Source organism: Nerophis lumbriciformis, linkage group LG09 (assembly GCF_033978685.3).
Source record: "Nerophis lumbriciformis linkage group LG09, RoL_Nlum_v2.1, whole genome shotgun sequence".
Classification (NCBI taxonomy): domain Eukaryota; kingdom Metazoa; phylum Chordata; class Actinopteri; order Syngnathiformes; family Syngnathidae; genus Nerophis; species Nerophis lumbriciformis.
Genome location: NC_084556.2, coordinates 51,668,166 through 51,691,505, shown reverse-complemented (window position 1 = coordinate 51,691,505; position 23,340 = coordinate 51,668,166).

Below are 23,340 nucleotides of genomic sequence, written 5' to 3'. Positions count from 1 at the left end.
TTTAAAGTGAGATTATCAGTACCAAAATACTTAATTGCTTATTTCCAAAGACTATTCCTCATCTTCCTGGTCTTGTTGGACGGAACCAGATTGATTAATGGCACTGCAAAGTCTCTATGACAACACCGCACCAGCGAGCCATGTTTAATAGTGTGAAGAGAGATATGGGTTTCTCTCGGCTTATTTCTTTTCTTGGGTTAATAATGGTGGACTTTGGAGCTGGGCTGTAGGACATAGGAGCAGAAGAAAAAAAACACTACGCAGGAGAGTGGTAGCTATTTGTGATCATGTTCAACTGCTTTCTGAGTAGGGTATATTCAAAGTTAGAAACTTTCCATGGGAATTAACGGGTATATATGGGAAATTAATGGGATTAAACATTGAATGCAACATGCTAGATCTTGCAGCATGATTATTAGCTAAAACAACCTGATTTAATGCAAATTCAGTTGAATTTCAACCCTGCACTGTGCATTCCTCCATCACATGCACAGATCATTCCCAGCATGCTACACACTACAGCAGGGCTATTGAGGCCACACTAGTATTTGAGCCCAAGGACTTCATCCAGTCGGGTAAGTTTTGATGATATTACTGGGGTAAATATATTTGATCTATGGTATTTAAGTTTAAAAGAGGTGTAATTGCTTGTTACTGTACGGCTGTAGACTACTCCAGCAGACTTCCACTCAAGCAAGCTAGATGTTTCTGTACTTCCATCCATCTTCTTCCGCTTATCCGAGGTCGGGTCGCTTGGGCAGCAGCCTAAGCAGGGAAGCCCAGACTTTCCTCTCCCCAGCCACTTCGTCCAGCTCCTCCCGGGGGATCCCGAGGCGTTCCCAGGCCAACCGGGAGAGATAGTCTTCCCAGCGTGTCCTGGGTCTTCCCCGTGGCCTCCTACCGGTCGGACGTGCCCGAAACACCTCCCTAGGGCATCCTGACCAGATGCCCGAACCACCTCATCTGGCTCCTCTCGATGTGGAGGAGCAGCGGCTTTACTTTGAGCTCCTCCCGGATGGCAGAGCTTCTCACCCTATCTCTGAGGGAGAGCCCCGCCACTCGGCGGAGGAAATTCATTTCGGCCGCTTGTACCCGTGATCTTGTCCTTTCGGTCATGACCCAAAGCTTATGACCATAGGTGAGGATGGGAACGTAGATCGACCGGTAAATCGAGAGCTTTGCCTTCCGGATCGATACAGTGTCCGCATTACTGAAGACGCCGCACCGATCCACCTGTCGATCTCACGATCCACTCTTCCCTCACTCGTGAACAAGACTCCGAGGTACTTGAACTCCTCCACTTGGGGCAAGATCTCCTCCCCAACCCGGAGATGGCACTCCACCCTTTTCCGGGCGAGAACCATGGACTCGGACTTGGAGGTGCTGATTCTCATCCCAGTCGCTTCACACTCGGCTGCGAACTGATCCAGTTATATATATATTATATATATTATTTATGTATATTTATTTATTTATATATGCACCTTATTGCTTTTTTATCCTGCACTACCATGAGCCTATGTAACGAAATTTCGTTCTTATCTGTGTTGTAAAGTTCACATTTGAATGACAATAAAAAGGAAGTCTAAGTTTAAGTCTATATATAAGTGAAGGGAACAGCTATAAAATCAACACATTCTTTGATCAGAGAAAAGTCCAAGTCACAGCAGTCTGTTGACTTCTTGTTTTTCTGAGAATTTACAATTCCTGTGATTCTGAGTTGCTTTGAATGGTTTGTTCATTACATTTTTGACACTGTTTTCGGGTTGCACAATTTAATTTGCTAAATTAGGTCCAACATTCACAAAGAAGGTGTTAAAAGCATCCGTTATTTCCTTAGGCTCATTTATAGTTTGATTATTTTCTATGAAATATCTTGGATGTTCCTTATTTGTCATGTTTTTTTAATGATACCATTTAAAACTTTCCACGTACCCTGGATGCTATTTTTATGTTGTTCTAATAGGTTAAAGTAATATGTTCTTTTGCTGTGCTTTATTATTTGTGTTTATATTTGTGTTCAGTTTCTTTGGATCTGTACTTTGCAGGACTTCAATATTCCCTTTGTGATCCACGGTTTGTCCTTAACAGTGCTGTCCTTAATGCAATGTTTTTTCATTGGACAGGGCTTATCATACAGTTTTATAAACATGTTGAGAAAGGTTTCATATGCCTCTTCCGGGTCTGTGGGGGTCTAAACCTCCCCCCAGTCTTGAGCACATAACTCAGACTTGAATGCTGCCATAGTTTCTGGTGTTTGGTGTCTAACAAATCTATATTGATCTGCTTTTTTGGCTTTTCTCTCATCAAAGAAATGGTGGAAAATGCTGAATACAGGTAGATGATCACTTATGTCATTAAGTAGTAGTCCTGCTGTTGTTTGATTCTCCGGTTGATTGGTGAAAATGTTATCTATCAGTGTGGCAAAGTCTACTGTTATTAGGGCCCGCATGGCCCATTGCATAAGGACTCCCACAGGGAGTCCTTATGCAATGGGACATAAGGACCTATTGAATTTGTAAGGTTTTATTCTTTCTTTATTATTCTTCCGCCGCCTCTTTGAGCACTAATTTGACCCACTTAACATGCTTCAAAACTCACCATATTTTACCCACCCATCAGGACCTGCGAAAATTGTCTTTTAATAAAAAAAAAACGAACCCCAACTGCCTATATCTCCCACTAGGAATATCGGAGAAACATGAAACAAAAACCTCTATGTAGGTCTGACTTAGACCTAGTTTTCATAATTGTATATTATCGGGCAGAAATCAACAGGAAGTTGGCAATTCCCCCTTCAAGACAAAAAAGTACTAAACACTTTTGCCTCTTTGAGCTGTAATTTGACCCCCTTAACACGCTTCAAAACTCACCAAACTGAACGCACACATCAGGACTGGCAAAAATTGTGATCTAATAAAAAAACCTAACCCCAAATTTAAAAATTGCGCTCTAAAGCAATTTTTGAATAAAACGGAGAAAAAACTGCTCCTCGGGAGAAAAAAATGACAAATTTGCCTGTAACTCCCACTGGGAAGGTCGGAGAGACATGAAACAAAATCCTCTCCGTAGGTCTCACTTAGACCTACATTTCATAAATTGACAACCCCCAGCAAAAAGCTACAAGAAGCTTGCTATTCCCCCTTCAACACAACATTTTTGTAAAAACCGGTCACCTTTCTTCAAACATTATCTCCTCTGAGCGTGTTTGTTGTTTCGGCTTCAAACTAACACAGGAGAGAGATTGAACCCTTTTGATTAAAAGTTATCGAAAGAGTTTTAATACCGGCTCTGGTTTTGATTTTATGACCCTTCAAAGAGCCGCTGCGCTGATGCTGCTGTTTTTTCAAGAAGGCTGCTTAAAAGCAGGAAGCACCAGCGTGCCCACACAATGCAGACAAGGTAGGTACACTAAACAAAAGTATTGGGAGAATTCGGACTAAAAGTAGACAAAAGTATTGGGACACTTATGACGAAAACTGAACAAAAGTATTGGGACACTTAGGACTAGCACCTGCCAAATATGCGGGCCCGACCAATGCTGCTTGCAGCTTTAATTTTAATTGGTTTTGTGATAAGGGGAAAGAAATTATCAAATCTGTTATAAAATCGGTTGTTTTGGTTCCGTCCATTGGGGTTCAGAAGATTAATATTAAAATCACCGCACACAATATAGATCTTGTTTGATTTACTAAACAAATAATCCAATTTTTGATTGAATGTGTCTGGACATGATCCAGGTGTTCTATAAACACAACTGACATTTACTTTTGGGGATTTTTCTACTTCAATTTCTACCATACTTGCCAACCCTGCCGGATTTTCCGGCAGACTCCCGAAATTCAGCGCCTCTCCCGAAAACCTCCCAGGACAAATTTTCTCCCGAAAATCTCCCGAAATTCAGGCGGAGATGGAGGGGGCCTGTTTTCACGTCCGCTTTCCCACAATATAAACAGCGTGCCTCCCAATCACGTTACAACTGTAGAATGATCGAGGGCGAGTTCTTGGTTTCTTATGTGGGTTTATTGTTAGGCAGTTTCATTAACGTCCTCCCAGCGTGGTAACAACACACAACAACGGCAGTCACGTTTTCGTCTACCGTAAAGCAGTTTGTCTGCGGTAAACAGCAATGTTGTAACACTCTTAAACAGGACAATACTGCCATCTACTCATACTTGCCAACCCTCCCGAATTTTCCGGGAGACTCCCGAAATTCAGCGCCTCTCCCGAAAACCTCCCGGGGCAAATATTCTCCCGAAAATCTCCCGATTTTCAGGGGAGCTGGAAGCCACGCCCTCTCCAGTTCCATGCGGACCTGAGTGAGGACAGCCTTTTTTCATGACGACAGGGTGACAAGAACTAAATCATCCAGACTAGAGATAAATTGTATTATTATGTTTATCTTACCTAAAAATAAATATATTTATTAATAAAAAATAAAAATAAAAATAAATACATGTTTACTATATTTTGCTAAAAACATCAAAATTAATTGTATTTTTATTTGTATTTTTTCCTGACTCCTTATTACATCCAGCCATAGAATTACACATTAAAATAAACATATTTGAAATAATTGATTTTAAATCATCATAATAATTCATTTAAAATGACCATATTTAATTATTAAAATAATTGCTTGTTTATCAACAACTTTAGCATTTTATTCATTACATTTTGAAACTCTCAGAAGCCAAGTTATGTTATATTCCTTAATATTTATTTATGCAAGTTTGAAGTATCTATTATCTAAACACAGTTTTGTTTGCATATTTTCAGGATGTAGATATATATATATATATACATATTTATATATATATATATATATATATATATATATATATATATGTATGAAATACTTGACTTGGTGAATTCTAGCTGTCAATATACTCCTCCCCTCTTAACCACGCCCCTAACCACGCCCCACCCCGACCACGCCCCCACCCCCCACCTCCCGAAATCGGAGGTCTCAAGGTTGGCAAGTATGCATTTACTGTACATGCATATGTGACAATAACATCTAGGGCTTTTAGAGAGTGCAGTGCACAACTGCGCACACAACAAAGAGACGAAGCAGACGGACGAGGAAGATACAGCCGTGGCGACGCCGACGACGAGTAAGATGAAGAAATACGCTTGTAAGTTCCAAGCTGCAGCTGCCTCCGGGAAGAAGTAGTGGACTGCCAAGTGCTTGGCAGTGAAGATCTTCCTCAGGAAGCAAAGATTGACCGGTTTTGGGCCATGCTAGGGAGAGATGGAAGATTCCAGACTCTAGTGCATTTGATGAAAGCACTTTTGTGCGTGCCACACAGCAATGCATCATCAGAGAGGGTGTTCAGCATGGTTAGAAAAATAGTGACAGAGAATAGAACAAGGATGGACAATTCAACCCTTAACTCAACAATGAGTAGATGAGTGTTATGTGTGTGTACCGTATTTTTCGGACTATAAGTCGCAGTTTTTTTCATAGTTTGGCCGGGTTCCAGTGCGATTTATATATGTTTTTTTCCTTCTTTATTATGCATTTTCGGCAGGTGCGACTTATACTCCGGTGCGACTTATACTCCGAAAAATACGGTAATAAAATAAATATATATATATATATATATAAATATATATATATATATATATATATATATATATAATAATAATAATAATACCTGGGATTTATATAGCGCTTTTCTAAGTACCCAAAGTCGCTTTACATGTAGAACCCATCATTCATTCACACCTGGTGGTGGTAAGCTACTTTCATAGCCACAGCTGCCCTGGGGTAGACTGACGGAAGCGTGGCTGCAATTTGCGCCAACGGCCCCTCCGACCACCACCTATCATTCATCATTCAATTCACCGGTGTGAGTGGCACCGGGGGCAAAGGGTGAAGTGTCCCGCCCAAGGACACAACGGCAGCGATTTTTGAATGGTAAGAGGCGGGGAGCGAACCTGCAACCCTCAGGTTTCTGGCACGGTTGCTCTACCCACTACGCCATGCCGCCCATATATAGCTAGAATTCACTGAAAGTCAAGTATTTCTTTTATTAATATATATATATATATATATATATATATATATATATATATATATATATATATATATATATATATATATATATATATATATATATATATATACATATATATATATATATATATATAATAAAATAAAATAAATATATATATAGCTAGAATTCACTGAAAGTCAAGTATTTCTTATATATATATATATATATATATATATAATAAAATAAAATAAAAAATATATATATAGCTAGAATTCACTGAAAGTCAAGTATTTCTAATATATATATATATATATATATATATATATATATATATATATATATATATATATATATATATATAAATATAATAAAATAAATATATATATATAGCTAGAATTCACTGAAAGTCAAGTATTTCTTATATACACATATATATATATATATATGAAATACTTGACTTATTTACTCAAATATATATATATATATATGAAATACTTGACTTACTTACTCAATATATATATATATATATATATATATATATATATATATATATATATATATATATATATATATATATATAGATACAATATATATATGAAATACTTGACTTGGTGAATTCTCGCTGTAAAAATACTCCTTCCCTCTTAGCCACGCCCCCAGCCACGCCCCTGCCCCACCCCCTGACCACGCCCCCTCCCCCGAAATCGGAGGTCTCAAGGTTGGCAAGTATGATTTCTACAGTTATACATTCAAAAACTCCAGCTATAGCAGTTGATTTGCTGTCAATCTTCCAACATTTTAAATCTTGACTTACAAAAAGTAGAGATGTCCGATAATATCAACAAATGCGTTAAAATGTAATATCGGAAATTATCGGTATCGGATTTTTTTATTATCGGTATCGTTTTTTTTTTTTGTTTTTTTTTTTTAATTAAATCAACATAAAAAACACAAGATACACTTACAATTAGTGCACCAACCCAAAAAAACTCCCTCCCCCCATTTACACTCATTCACACAAAAGGGTTGTTTCTTTCTGTTATTAATATTCTGGTTCCTACATTATATATCAATATATATAATAATAATAAGATTAATTAGATTTTATATCGCGCTTTTCTATTATTAGATACTGAAAGCGCTCACAGAGAAGTGATATTGTTTTACTTTCTTTTTTATTCAAGAAAATGTTTTAATTTATTTATCTTACTTTATTTTATAATTTTTTTAAAAAAGTACCTTATCTTCACCATACCTGGTTGTCCAAATTAGGCATAATAATGTGTTAATTCCACGACTGTTTAAATCGGTTGATATCGGTATCGGTAATTAAAGAGTTGGACAATATCGGAATATCGGATATCGGCAAATATCGGACATCCCTATTCATAACCATCACAACTCTTGTTCTCATCGAGCCAAGTCTCTGAGACTGCAACAATACTACATTTTTTTGAACTGGCTCAGATATTCTCTAATATTGTCAACATTTTTATACAAGCTTCGGCTATTAAAGTGTATTACAGTAAATGATTTGTTCACATTCACACATTTAAATTGTTTGTCTGTGTAGTACTCACAGTTTCTGGTAATATTATTGTAAAGGTTACAATCGGGATCTATGTCACTGCCAAACTCATTTGAATTGCAGTTGTAATTAGGGACCGCAATGTCCCTTTGGGACAGAGAACCCTATTGTATTTTGTGCGTTTTATTATTATTTGTCATGTCTGTGTAAACATGTTTTGTTTTAAGTCATGTTTTGTTTAGTTTCTGGCTTTTCACTCCCTTGTCTTGTTTGCATGATTACCCATTAGTTTCACCTGTTCCACGTTTGGACTCATTGTGCACTCTTGTTTGTCACCATAGCAACCATTAGTTTTCACCTGTCACGTCACGCACCTGTTTCACGTTTTGAGTCACGCACCTGTTTTCGTTAATCATGTCTGTTATTTAAGCTTTTCATTTTCTGTTGTTCGTCCTGACGACATCACCACATTTATGCTCTGTCCATTCTTTCCATGTCCATTCCTCAAGCAACTATTTTTGTCCAAGCCAAGTAAGTTTTTGTTCCATGTTTATAGTCTTTTTGGTTTCATAGTTTGTTCTCCGCCATTGTGCGTGTTTTTTCGTTTGTACTTTTTTGCTATAGTCTTTTGGTTTCATAGTTTATTCTCCGCCTCTGTGCGCGCTTTTTGTTTGTACTTTTTTTTGATATATTAATAAATCATGTACCTTCATTCCCGTCTCGCCTGAGCCAATTTTCCGTTGCATCCCGGAAAAGCTAACCCCCAGGACCAAGTCTTGACAATTATTATTATTCCGCCACCTCTTTGAGCTGTAATTTGACCCCCTTAACATGCTTCAAAACTCACCATATACCGAAAATTGACATCTAATCAAAAAACCAAACCCCAAAACTAAAGATTGCGCTCTAGCGCCCCCTCGGAAAAAACTCAGACAAAACTGCTTGTAACTTCTGGTAGGAATGTCGTAGAGACATTAAGCAAAAACTTCTATGTAGGTCTGACGTAGACCTACATTTCATACATTGACATTTTTCAGCAAAAATCAACAGGAAGTTGGCAATTCCCCCTTCAAAACAAAAGTTCACTAAAAACAGTCACTTTTGCCTCTTTGAGCTGTAATTTGACCCCCTTAACATGCTTCAAAACTCACCAAACTGGACACCCAACACACAAATTGCAATCTAATAAAAAACCCAACCCCAAAACTCAAAATTGCGCTCTCACGCCCCCTAGAAAGAAAACACAGACACAACTGCTCCTAGGAAGAAAACTCAGACAAAACTGGCTGTAACTTCCAGTATGAATGAGAGACATGAAACAAAAACCTCTATATAGGTCTCACTTAGACCTACATTTCATATATTGACAACCCCCGGCAAAAATCAACAGGAAGTTTGCAATTCCCCCTTCAAAACAAAAGTTTAGTCAAAACCGGTCACCTTTTTTCAAACATTATCTCCTCTGAGCGCGTTTGTCGTGTCGGCTTCAAACTAGCACAGGAGAGAGATCGAACCCTTCTGACACACGTAAATGCAAAGCATACTTCATCAACAGCGATACAGGTTTACACTGAGAGTGGCCGTATAAGCAACTTTAACATTGTTAGAAATATACGCCACACTGTGAATCCACACCAAACAAGAATGACAAACACATTTTGGGAGAACATCCACACAGTAACACAACATAAACACAACAGAACAAATACCCAGAACCCTTTGCAGCACTAACTTTTCCGGGACGCTACAATATACACCCCCGCTACCTCCAAACCCCCCCCCCCCAACACACACACACACACACACACACACACACACACACACACACACACACACACACACACACACACCTTGTCAGAGTCAGCTGTGGCTGATTGGCACCTGGCCACACCTGGTGTCAATCAGCCAGCTGCTATTTATACCTGCCCTACCCTCCAGTCAGTGCTGGATTATTGTCATTGTCGATGTTCACTACTACCTGTCATAATACTTGTCGTTGTAGCTCTGTCTACTTTTGTTCACTCTGCTCATGTCATAGTTCCTTCGTGTCACAGTAAGTGTTTTTGTTTCTTGTCGACAGTTAGCCTTTGTGCTATTTTAGTTCATAGCCAAGTTTGTTCTCCGCCTTTTGTTTGTACCTTTTTGTTTGTTTTTTTGCTATAGTGTTAAATTAAATCATGTTTTCCTGGACAAAGCCTGCCATCTCTGCATCTTGGGGTTCGTCACCAACATACTCTGACATTTTCGTACACAAGGCAGACTCAAAGTGCTTCACAGACAACAAAGTGAAATGAAAGAAAATAAAAGCAAAATTAAAATGCAGACAATAAAAAATAAAAACAGTGCGTACGTTAAAAGTTAAAAGATTAAAAGATTTAGCTGAAAGCTAAGGTGAACATAAAAGTTTTCAGTCTAGTTTTAAAAAGTAGTCAGAGTTGGGGAAAGTCTGACATCTTCAGGAAGTTTATTCCAGCTATTTGTTGCATAGCGACTGAATGATGCTCTCCCTTGATTTGAGTTTACTCTGGGAACAGCTAACAGATTGGTCTCAGAAGATCTTAGTGATCTAGAGGGCTTATATAGTGGGAGCATATCGGTGATATACTTCGGCCCGAGACCATGTAGTGATTTATATGTGAGCAGGGAGCCAATTTAAGGATTTAAGAATTGGTGTAATGTGCTCACATTTTTTTGGTCTTTGTTAGAACTCTAGCAGCAGCGTTCTGAACAAGCTGTAGCTACCTGACAGTTTTTATATATAGTCATTTGGTGATCGCGCTACATAGATTTGGGTGTCATCGGCATAGCAATGATGGTCAATGTTATTATTTTGCATGATTTGTCCTAGCGCATACTTGCCAACCTTGAGACCTCCGATTTCGGGAGGTGGGGGGTGTGGTCGGCGGTGGGGCGGGGGGCGTGGTTGGGGGCGTGGTTAAGATATATATATATAAGAAATACTTGACTTTCAGTGAATTCTAGCTACATATATATATATTTTATTACATATATATATATTTATATATATATGTATATATATAAATAAATAAAATAAATACTTGAATTTCAGTGATCATTTATTTACACATATACACACACATAACACTCATCTACTCATTGTTGAGTTAAGGGTTGAATTGTCCATCCTTGTTCTATTCTCTGTCACTATTTCAGAACACACACATTATACAAATATACATTATAAAATCAATAAGAAAACGGGAGCTCTAATTTGGGAGTCTGAATTAGGATCAGAAGTTCCTATATAAACATTGCGTACTCACGTCGCCATTTTGTATTGATTACTGCAGCTGTGCACTGGTTTCATTCACAAATACAAACTACAACTCACAAACACTTTAGAGTTAGGCTCCACCATCAGAATGTGTACTTAAACTTATAAAGATCACATGGATATTATTCAGTGAGTTGATTCACCAAAACTAACCTGTTATACAGGAGGAAAAAGCACACAGGACGTTTCAATTGTTCACAGACTGGTCGCGCTCATCAGAATGACAAGACACTTCCGGTCTGCAGGTGATAGCATTCAATTGGGAAGAAACGCCCTACTGCCCCCTACTGACCAATGTGAATACTGATAAATGTGTAATGACAGCTCCAAAAACGAATTCAAACCACAAAATAAAATAAATAAATCAACACAAAAATGTGACACATTATGGGTGGGTCACATATGCATGTACAGTAGATGGCAGTATTGTCCTGTTTAAAAGTGTCACAACATTGCTGTTTACGGCAGACGAACTGCTTTACGGTAGACGAAAACTTGACTGCTGTTGTTGTGTGTTGTTACCGCGCTGGGAGGACGTTAATGAAACTGCCTAACAATAAACCCACATAAGAAACCAAGAACTCGCCCTCCATCATTAGCTGTTTATATTGTGGGAAAGCGGACGTGTGAACAGGCTGTCAACACGTCACTCAGGTCCGCATGGAGCTGGAGGGGGCGTGGCCTCCAGCTCCGCCTGAATTTCGGGACATTATCGGGAGATAATTTGTCCCGGGAGGTTTTCGGGAGAGGCGCTGAATTTCGGGAGTCTCCCGGAAAATCCGGGAGGGTTGGCAAGTATGTCCTAGCGGGAGCATATAGATGTTAAATAAAGTTTTAGTGATTCCCAGAGCCCCCCCAAAAAGTCTGCGGGCTATAGAGCGTTTTCTATTCGGGTTTTAGTACTCTGAAATGCCCTCCCGGTAACAGTTAGAGATGCTACCTCAGTAGAAGCATTTAAGTCCCATCTTAAAACTCATTTAGACACCCTAGCCTTTAAATAGACCCCTTTTAGACCAGTTGATCTGCCGTCTCTTTTCTGCTCTGCTCCCCTTGATATGCCACACTTGTGAGGCAAAGAAGAAATGCTCACTAACACAGATTTAGGCAGATTTATGAACAATATTTGAGAGGAATGGGTCCTTTGTGTTATTAGTAAAAGTTTGACATCCTCCGGTTCGACGTTTATATTTTTGTTCAGTGTCGATTGTTAGATCTGTTCTGTATTGCAATACATTTCCTTTCAAAAGTTCCAAAACTAAATAACTCCCTGTAGTGCAGGGATGGCTCACATAGAAAAACAAGATTGAAGGACCAGCTGGACAGTCCTATTCTGAGTGCAATTTGACCGAAGACACTACTTGAATGAGTCAAATGTTCCAACCAAAGCACGAATTAACATGCTGGTACAAAAAAGGTCTTTCATCTCTTTTTGGAAAGTACACTGTAGAATGGAATAAATTAGGCCAGAAAGAATGACACCAAATTAAACTTCAGGTATGGCACTCATGCCAAAGCCCAAATATAAGATCAACATGGACTAGGAAAGTTGTTCCTATACCAAATTTAACACATAAGGGTCATCAATACCCACATACTGTAAATATGTAATGCACAGTGTGTGTGTGTGTGTGTGTGTGTGTGTGTGTGTGTGTGTGTGTGTGTGTGTGTGTGTGTGTGTGTGTGTGTGTGTTCTTGCAATGCTTACTTAATGGGGACATCGCTCTGTTTACACAATCACCTTTAGGGGACCTCTGACGGTATGGGGACGGGAAAAAAAAACAGGTCCCCTAAAGGGAAAAGGTTTGTATTTTATTTCTGTGGTTTAAGGTAAGATAAGATACTTTTTTTTTTATTGATCCCACAACAGGGAAATGTGGGTTCCTTTGTTTACGTGTTTCAAATATTGGTAAAAGAGAAAATAAATGTTCTTGAAAACTGAAACATTAGTTATCCTGACATTATTGGTACTGTGATTCTGTATGGTATCCATCCTTAGTTAATACTAATATACAGGTAAAAGCCAGTAAATTAGAATATTTTGAAAAACTTGATTTATTTCAGTAATTGCATTCAAAAGGTGTAACTTGTACATTATATTTATTCATTGCACACAGACTGATGCATTCAAATGTTTATTTCATTTAATTTTGATGATTTGAAGTGGCAACAAATGAAAATCCAAAATTCCGTGTGTCACAAAATTAGAATATTGTGTAAGGGTTACATTTTGAAGACACCTGGTGCCACAAACTAATCAGCTGATTAACTCAAAACACCTGCAAAGGGCTTTAAATGGTCTCTCAGTCCAGTTCTGAAGCCTACACAAACATGGGGAAGACTTCAGATTTGACAGCTGTCCAAAAGGCAACCATCGACACATTGCACAAGGAGGGAAAGACACAAAAGGTTATTGCTGAAGAGGCTGGCTGTTCTCAGAGCTCTGTGTCCAAACATATTAATGGAGAGGCAAAGGGAAGGAAAAACTGTGGTCAGAAAAAGTGTACAAGCGATAGGGATCACCGCGCCCTGGTCAAGATTGTGAAAAAAAACCCATTCAAAAATGTGGGGGAGATTCAGAAGGAGTGGACAGCTGCTGGAGTCAGTGCTTCAAGATCCACCACCAAGAGACGCTTGAAAGACATGGGTTTCAACTGCCGTATACCTCGTGTCAAGCCACTGTTGACCAAGAAACAGCGCGAAAAGCGTCTCACCTGGGCTAAGGAAAAAAAGAGCTGGACTGCTGCTGAGTGGTCCAAAGTCATGTTTTCTGACGAAAGCAAATTTTGCATTTCCTTTGGAAATCGAGGTCCCAGAGTCTGGAGGAAGACAGGAGAGGCACAGGATCCACGTTGCCTGAAGTCTAGTGTAAAGTTTCCACCATCAGTGATGGTTTGGGGTGCCATGTCATCTGCTGGTGTCGGTCCACTCTGTTTCCTGAGATCCAGGGTCAACGCAGCCGTCTACCAGCAAGTTTTAGAGCACTTCATGCTTCCTGCTGCTGACCTGCTCTATGGAGATGGAGATTTCAAGTTCCAACAGGACTTGGCGCCTGCACACAGCGCAAAATCTACCCGTGCCTGGTTTACGGACCATGGTATTTCTGTTCTAAATTGGCCCGCCAACTCCCCTGACCTTAGCCCCATAGAAAATCTGTGGGGTATTGTGAAAAGGAAGATGCAGAATGCCAGACCCAAAAACGCAGAAGAGTTGAAGGCCACTATCAGAGCAACCTGGGCTCTCATAACACCTGAGCAGTGCCAGAAACTCATCGACTCCATGCCACGCCGCATTAACGCAGTAATTGAGGCAAAAGGAGCTCCAACCAAGTATTGAGTATTGTACATGCTCATATTTTTCATTTTCATACTTTTCAGTTGGCCAACATTTCTAAAAATCCCTTTTTTGTATTAGCCTTAAGTAATATTCTAATTTTGTGACACACGGAATTTTGGATTTTCATTTGTTGCCACTTCAAATCATCAAAATGAAATGAAATAAACATTTGAATGCATCAGTCTGTGTGCAATGAATAAATATAATGTACAAGTTACACCTTTTGAATGCAATTACTGAAATAAATCAAGTTTTTCAAAATATTCTAATTTACTGGCTTTTACCTGTATTCCCCCCCCCCAAAAAAAATCTGGTTTAGTGGTCCTTAGGATGACATTTTCATACAGCATGATTATAAAACATTATTACCTTAAAGTATGGTTGCGTGGTTCTCAAACTTTTTCACCAAGTGCTATCTGACAAAAAACTTGGCTCACCAAGTATCACCATTGTCAGGTTCAAACACTGATGACATCTATTAAACAAGACAAGAAGCAAGGAATTAAACAGAGACAGAATTACATTTGGCTCAATTGAGGAGAGACGTCTAGACTGTACTCTTTGTACATTTTCATAAAGCATGATTATAAAACATTATTACCTTAAAGTATGGTTGCGTGGTTCTCAAACTTTTTCACCAAGTGCTATCTGACAAAAAACTTGGCTCACCAAGTATCACCATTGTCAGGTCCCAACACTGATGACATCTATTAAACAAGACAAGAAGCAAGGAATTAAACAGAGACAGAATTACATTTGGCTCAATTGAGGAGAGACGTCTAGACTAGACTCTTTGTACATTTTCATACAGCATGATTATAAAACATTATTACCTTAAAGTAGTGTTGCGTGGTTCTCAAACTTTTTCACCAAATGCTATCTGACAAAAAACTTGGCTCACCAAGCATCACCATTGTCAGGTTCAAACACTGATGACATCTATTAAACAAGACAAGAAGCAAGGAATTAAACAGAGACAGAATTAAATTTGGCTCAATTGAGGAGAGACGTCTAGACTATACTTTTTGTACATTTTCATACAGCATGATTATAAAACATTATTACCTTAAAGTATTGTTTCGTGGTTCTCAAACTTTTTCACCAAGTACTATCTGACCAAAAACTTGGCTCACCAAGTATCACCATTGTCAGGTTCAAACACTGATGACACCTATTAAACAAGACAAGAAGCAAGGAATTAAACAGAGACATAATTAAATTTGGCTCAATTGAGGAGAGACGTCTAGACTGTACTCTTTGTACATTTTCATAAAGCATGATTATAAAACATTATTACCTTAAAGTATGGTTGCGTGGTTCTCAAACTTTTTCACCAAGTGCTATCTGACAAAAAACGTGGCTCACCAAGTATCACCATTGTCAGGTCCCAACACTGATGACATCTATTAAACAAGACAAGAAGCAAGGAATTAAACAGAGACAGAATTACATTTGGCTCAATTGAGGAGAGACGTCTAGACTGTACTCTTTGTACATTTTCATACAGCATGATTATAAAACATTATTACCTTAAAGTATGGTTGCGTGGTTCTCAAACGTTTTCACCAATTACTATCTGACAAAAAACTTGGCTCACCAAGTATCACCATTGTCAGATCCCAACACTGATGACATCTATTAAACAAGACAAGAAGCAAGGAATTAAACAGAGACATAATTAAATTTGGCTCAATTGAGGAGATACGTCTAGACTGTACTCTTTGTACACTTTCATACAGCATGATTATAAAACATTATTACCTTAAAGTATGGTTGCGTGGTTCTCAAACTTTTTCACCAAGTGCTATCTGACAAAAAACTTGGCTCACCAAGTATCACCATTGTCAGGTCCCAACACTGATGACATCTATTAAACAAGACAAGAAGCAAGGAATCAAACAGAGACAGAATTAAATTTGGCTCAATTGAGGAGAGACGTCTAGACTGTACTCTTTGTACATTTTCATACAGCATGATTATAAAACATTATTACCTTAAAGTATTGTTTCGTGGTTCTCAAACTTTTTCACCAAGTGCTATCTGACCAAAAACTTGGCTCACCAAGTATCACCATTGTCAGGTTCCAACACTGATGACATCTATTAAACAAGACAAGAAGCAAGGAATTAAACAGAGACATAATTACATTCGGCTCAATTGAGGAGAGACGTCTAGACTGTACTCTTTGTACAGTCTTACCACGCTCTGTCGAAAGATTGTACCCCTCCTCTTTTATTTGGACTTTCCCTGAATACATGGCAACAGCTGTTTCTAAGGGAGGGGGGTCGTAAACAGCCATCGCCTTTGATTACAAAACAGTTCACAGAAAAGGTCGTAAAACAGTTAAAAAAGAAGGTCGCCTGGAGGGGAGTCTGGTCGTGCTTCCTCTCCGCTTTGTAGTTCTCGGATCAAAACAAAATCTTTCTGTGGATTACAATACATCAAAGAAACAGAACACCTTTATGTTGCTTCCCATCCTACACAGTTGAGTTTTACAAGCCTTATTCTTGGTAGGATCAAAGACAGCTTTTGTCCTCTCGCCGGGCAAGCGGAACTCAATGTAACACAAAGTTTTGTGATAACTTAGATACAATTATTCTGACAACCCTAATGACCAACATTAAAATGCAATCGCATAGTAGGCCTAAGTATTCGTTAAAAACAAGGCAGAGGTTTTATTCCACAGTACACAAAGTTTGAACAGTAACACTGTGTTTGAATATAGGAAAATAAAACACTGTACTTTAATTAAGTAATTCTTCGGCGTACCGCGAGCTGTACACGTACCACAGTTTGAGAATCCCTGCATTAGAGAAAGTGCATTGACACTTGGACTTCACACTTAGGTGTGAAAATTCCCCCCCCAAAAAGTACTATTTGAGAAATCAGACTAATTCAGTCTTGTCAACCAAGACATCGCGTGGACATCGGGGGCGGTACCTCTGGATTGGCAGACCGGGGTGGTGGTTCCTCTCTTTAAGAAGGGGGACCGGAGGGTGTGTTCCAACTATCGTGGGATCACACTCCTCAGCCTTCCCGGTAAGGTCTATTCAGGTGTACTGGAGAGGAGGCTACGCCGGATAGTCGAACCTCGGATTCAGGAGGAACAGTGTGGTTTTCGTCCTGGTCGTGGAACTGTGGACCAGCTCTATACTCTCGGCAGGGTCCTTGAGGGTGCATGGGAGTTTGTCCAACCAGTCTACATGTGCTTTGTGGACTTGGAGAAGGCATTCGACCGTGTACCCCGGGAAGTCCTGTGGGGAGTGCTCAGAGAGTATGGGGTAACGGACTGTCTTATTGTGGCAGTTCGCTCCCTGTATGATCAGTGTCAGAGCTTGGTCCGCATTGCCGGCAGTAAGTCGGACACGTTTCCAGTGAGGGTTGGACTCCGCCAAGGCTGCCCTTTGTCACCGATTCTGTTCATAACCTTTATGGACAGAATTTCTAGGCGCAGTCAAGGCGTTGAGGGGATCTGGTTTGGTGGCTGCAGGATTAGGTCACTGCTATTTGCAGATGATGTGGTCCTGATGGCTTCCTCCGGCCAAGATCTTCAGCTCTCACTGGATCGGTTCGCAGCCGAGTGTGAAGCGACTGGGATGGGAATCAGCACCTCCAAGTCCGAGTCCATGGTTCTCTCCCGGAAAAGGGTGGAGTGCCATCTCCGGGTTGGGGAGGAGATCTTGCCCCAAGTGGAGGAGTTCAAGTACCTCGGAGTCTTGTTCACGAGTGAGGGAAGAGTGGATCGTGAGATCAACAGGCGGATCGGTGCGGCGTCTTCAGTAATGCGGACGCTGTATCGATCCGTTGTGGTGAAGAAGGAGCTGAGCCGGAAGGCAAAGCTCTCGATTTACCGGTCGATCTACGTTCCCATCCTCACCTATGGTCATGAGCTTTGGGTCATGACCGAAAGGACAAGATCACGGGTACAAGCGGCCGAAATGAGTTTCCTCCGCCGAGTGGCGGGGCTCTCCCTTAGAGATAGGGTGAGAAGCTCTGTCATCCGGGGGGAGCTCAAAGTAAAGCCGCTGCTCCTCCACATGGAGAGGAGCCAGATGAGGTGGTTCGGGCATCTGGTCAGGATGCCACCCGAACGCCTCCCTAGGAAGGTGTTTCGTGCACGTCCGACCGGTAGGAGGCCACGGGGAAGACCCAGGACACGCTGGGAAGACTATCTCTCCCGGCTGGCCTGGGAACGCCTCGGGATCCCCCGGGAGGAGCTGAACGAAGTGCCTGGGGAGAGGGAAGTCTGGGCTTCCCTGCTTAAACTGCTGCCCCCGCGACCCGACCTCGGATAAGCGGAAGAAGATGGATGGATGGAGACTAATTCAGTGCATGGAAACATAGTGACTGACACTAACACTAACAATGATCTTCAAAAAAAACCTGGACTTGACTCCCAAACCAACAACTTCCAGCCCTTTTCTGTCAAACATATACGGACATGGCAAATAACAACTCGCCTCAGTGTCAACAATCTCCCCGATCCATTTCAGTCCGGTTTCCCTTCCCACCACAGCAGTGAAACGGAACTCATCAACATCACCAATTACCTCCTCCTCGCTTCTCTATCTACTCATTCCTCTGGATCTCACTGCAACCTTTGGCACCATCTTTTCTCAACCAACATTGAATGCCTGTGACCTTCAATCCCTCAAGCGGTACTGCATCAACAAGCGACATCGGTGTGTAAAGGATGTCACCACATGGGCTCAGGAACACTTAAAAAAAAAACACTGTCAGTAACTAGAGTTTGTCGTGACATCTGTAAGTGCAAGGGAAAACTCTACAATGCAAAGCAAAAGCCATTTATCAACAACACCCAGAAACGCCGTCGGCTTCGCTGGGCCTGAGCTCATCCAAGATGGACTGATGCAAAGTGAAAAAGTGTTCTGTGGTCTCACGAGTCCACATTTCAAATTGTTTATGGAAACTGTGGACGAACCATCCGGATTGTTATCGGCGCAAAGTTCAAAAGTTAGCATCTGTGATAGTATGGGGGTGTATTAGTGCCCAAGACATGGGTAACTTACACATCTGTGAAAGCGCCATTAATGCTGAAAGGTACATACAGGTTTTGGAGCAACATATGTTGCCATCCAAGCAACGTTATCATGGACGCCCCTGCTTATTTCAGCAAGACAATGCCAAGCCATGTGTTACAACATCAATCAATCAATCGATGTTTATTTATATAGCCCTAAATCACAAGTGTCTCAAAGGGCTGCGCAAGCCACAACGACATCCTCGGTACAGAGCCCACATAAGGGCAAGGAAAAACTCACCCCAGTGGGACGTCGATGTGAATGACTATGAGAAACCTTGGAGAGGACCGCATATGTGGGTAACCCCCCGCCCCCTCTAGGGAGACCGAATGCAATGGATGTCGAGTGGGTCTAACATAATATTGTGAGAGTCTAGTCCATAGTGGATCCAACATAACAGTAAGAGTCCAGTCCACAGTGGGGTCAGCAGGAAACCATCCCGAGCGGAGACGGGTCAGCAGCGCAGAGATGTTCCCAACCGATATACAGGCGAGCGGTCCACCCCGGGTCCCGACCCCGGACAGCCAGCACCCCATCCATGGCCACCGGATCTGTGTGTCTCCCCTTCCACAAGGGATAGGGGGGAGCAGAGGAGAAAAGAAAAGAAACGGCAGATCAACTGGTCTAAAAAAAAGGGGGGCTATTCAAAGGCTAGATACTTAATGTTAATTGCAAAAAAGTTGCCACAGGGGCATTTTTACCACTGTGTTACATGGCCTTTCCTTTTAACACCACTCAGTAAACGTAGTAAAAGAGTGTGGGTACTATACTGGCCTGCCTGTAGTCCAGACCTGTCTCCCATTGAAAATGTGTGGCGCATTATTAAGCCTAAAATACCACAACGGAGACCCCCGGACTGTTGAACAACTTAAAGTAAAAGTAAAGTAAAGTACCAATTATATAATAATAATTTAATTTAATAATAATTAAATTATTCTCTGCATTTGACCCATCACCCTTGACCACCCCCTGGGAGGTGAGGGGAGCAGTGGGCAGCAGCTGGTGGCCGCGACCGGGAATCATTTTTGGTGATTCAACCCCCAATTCCAACCCTTGATGCTGAGTGCCAAGCAGGGAGGTAATGGGTCCCATTTTTATAGTCTTTGGTATGACTCGGCCGGGGTTTGAACTCACAACCTACCGATCTCAGGGCGGACACTCTAACCACTAGGCCACTGAGTAGCTGTACATCAAGCAAGAATGGGAAAGAATTCCACCTGAAAAGCTTCAAAAATGTGTCTCCTCAGTTCCCAAACGTTTACTGAGTGTTGTTAAAAGGAAAGGCCATGTAACACAGTGGTGAACATGCCCCTGTGGCAACTTTTTTGCAATTAACATTAAGTATCTTTGCAGTCTATTCAATTGAATATAAATTGAAAAGGATTAGCAAATCCTTGTAATCTGTTTTTATTGACCATTTACACAACGTGCCAACTTTAATGGTGTTGGTTTTCGTACATGCAATTTCTCCCGTTTTGAATGTTATAGTTTTTGTATAAGGTTCTAACCCGGGGTTGTTTATTTTTTTTGGTCTTTAGAATCCGCAGGCCGCAAATGGCCCACTTTGGATACCTCTGCTTTTTTATGAACATATTTTCTTTTATAGTACAGGTATGTGTCTTTGAGTACCTTTTTAAAAGCCCTATATGAATAAAATGTCTCGCCATTATTACACGGTGGGTCCAATGAAAGGATCGGTAAATATGATTTATTCATGAAACCTGGTGTAGGGTCTGTGTCGTCACTTAATATTTCATTTGCCCCCTTGAACTTCCTCCTGCTAGCTGACAGACCAGCGTAACCCGGCAGAGGCCTAGCGACATGTCACCATCACAGTCGCCTCGGCGAGGATTACTGTGGTTTTACCGAGGTAAGGCCGAAAAAAAAATAAACTAGTCAATCAAAAAACGGCCAATTAGATTATATTTATTATTCAACTTAAACTTCTTCTTCTTCTTCTCCAGATTTCGGCACGCTCTACCTTCCACATTCTTCACCCGATTCAAACGTTCCAACTTCAAACTGTTCAGCCTAAAATTCCCGGAATTCCCAGAATTCCAGGTTTTCCGGGACATTTTTCCCCATTCAAAATGAATCGGCCATTGTTCAAACTTCCACTATTACCACATTGTTTTTTTTAACACATTCAAACCATCCCACCTTCAACACATTCCACCATCCTGGAAATTCCAACTATTATTTTTTTCGAGTTCAAAAAAATTCTGGAAAAATTCCCGGTTTTCCCGAAATTCCAGAAAACCAGGAATACCATTTCTCGATTCAACATGTTAGTACTTCAATATTTCTCGACCGATTTGAAAAATGTCAATGCCATCCATTCGAATTCATTCAGATAATTCAAGTTTTTTACCATTTTTCAAAAAATTCCCGCTTTTCCCGAAATCCCCAATTGTTTCTGAAATTCCCATTGAAATCAATGGAACATTCTTCAAAGTTTTTCCCCATTCAAAATGAATCGGCCATTGTTCAAACTTCCACCATTTCCACATTTTTTTAACAGATTCAAACCATTCCCCCTTCAACACATTCCACCATTCTGTAAATTTAAACTATAATTTTTCCAAGTAAAAAAAAATTCCACGATTTCCAGAATCCCTATTTCCACCCTTTTTTTGGCGACTACTCCTTCCACATTTTTCAACGCATTTCAACTGTTTCACCGTCAAAACATTCCTTTTAATCAGGACAAAAAAATGAAGTTGTTTTTTGAACTGGAAAAATTCCCGGTTTTCCCGAAATTCCAGGAGTTCCGTAATACCATTTCTCAATTCAACATGTTACTACTTCAACATTTCTCGACCAACCATTTGAACTCATTCAGAACATTCAAGTTTTTTACCATTTTCCCCAAAATTCCCGCTTTTCCCAAAATTCCCAATTTTTTCAGAAATTCCCATTGAAATCAAATTCCACAACTCCCACATTTTTCATCTGATTCAAACGATTCCAACTTCAAAATATTCAGCCTGTTTGGGAATTGTGTGCTCTACTTCAACAATTCTAAAAAAAAAAATCCCATAATTACTTTTTTTTGTGCATTTTCCTCATTCAAAATTAACTGTCCATTTTTCAAACCTAAAATTCCCAGATTTCACAGAATTCCAGGTTTTCCGGGACATTTTTCCCCATTCAAAATGAATCGGCCATTGTTCAAACTTCCACCATTTCCACATTTTTCAACAGATTCAAACCATTCCACCTTCAACACATTCCACCATCCTGGAAATTCCAACTATCATTTTTCTAAATTCAAAACAATTCCAGGGTTTTCCAGAATCCCTGCTTTTTCCAAAGCCCTATTTCCACTCTTTATTCTGGCGACTACTCCTTCCACATTTGTCAACGCATTTCAACTGTTTCACCGTCAAAACATTCCTTTTAATCAGGACAAAAAAATTAAGTTGTTTTTTGAACTGGAAAAATTCCCGGTTTTCCCGAAATTCCAGGAGTTCCGTAATACCATTTCTCAATTCAACATGTTACTACTTCAACATTTCACGACCAACCATTTGAACTAATTCAGACCATTCAAGTTTTTTACCATTTTCCCCAAAATTCCCGCTTTTCCCGAAATTCCCAATTTTTTCAGAAATTCCCATTGAAATCAATGGAACATTCTTCAAAGTTCCACAACTCCCACATTTTTCATCTGATTCAAACGGTTCCAACTTCAAAATATTCAGCCTGTTTGGGAATTGTGTGCTCTACTTCAACAATGCTAAAAAATATTTCCCATAATTCCTTTTTTTTTTGCATTTTCCCCATTCAAAATTAACTGTCCATTTTTCAAACCTAAAATTCCCAGATTTCACAGAATTCCAGGTTTTCCGGGACATTTTTCCCCATTCAAAATGAATCGGCCATTGTTCAAACTTCCACCATTTCCACATTTTTCAACAGATTCAAACCATTCCACCTTCAACACATTCCACCATCCTGGAAATTCCAACTATCATTTTTCTAAATTCTAAACAATTTCAGGGTTTTCCAGAATCCCTGCTTTTTCCAAAGCCCTATTTCCACTCTTTATTCTGGCAACTACTCCTTCCACATTTGTCAACGCATTTCAACCGTTTCACCGTCAAAACATTCCTCTTAATCAGGACAAAAAAATGAAGT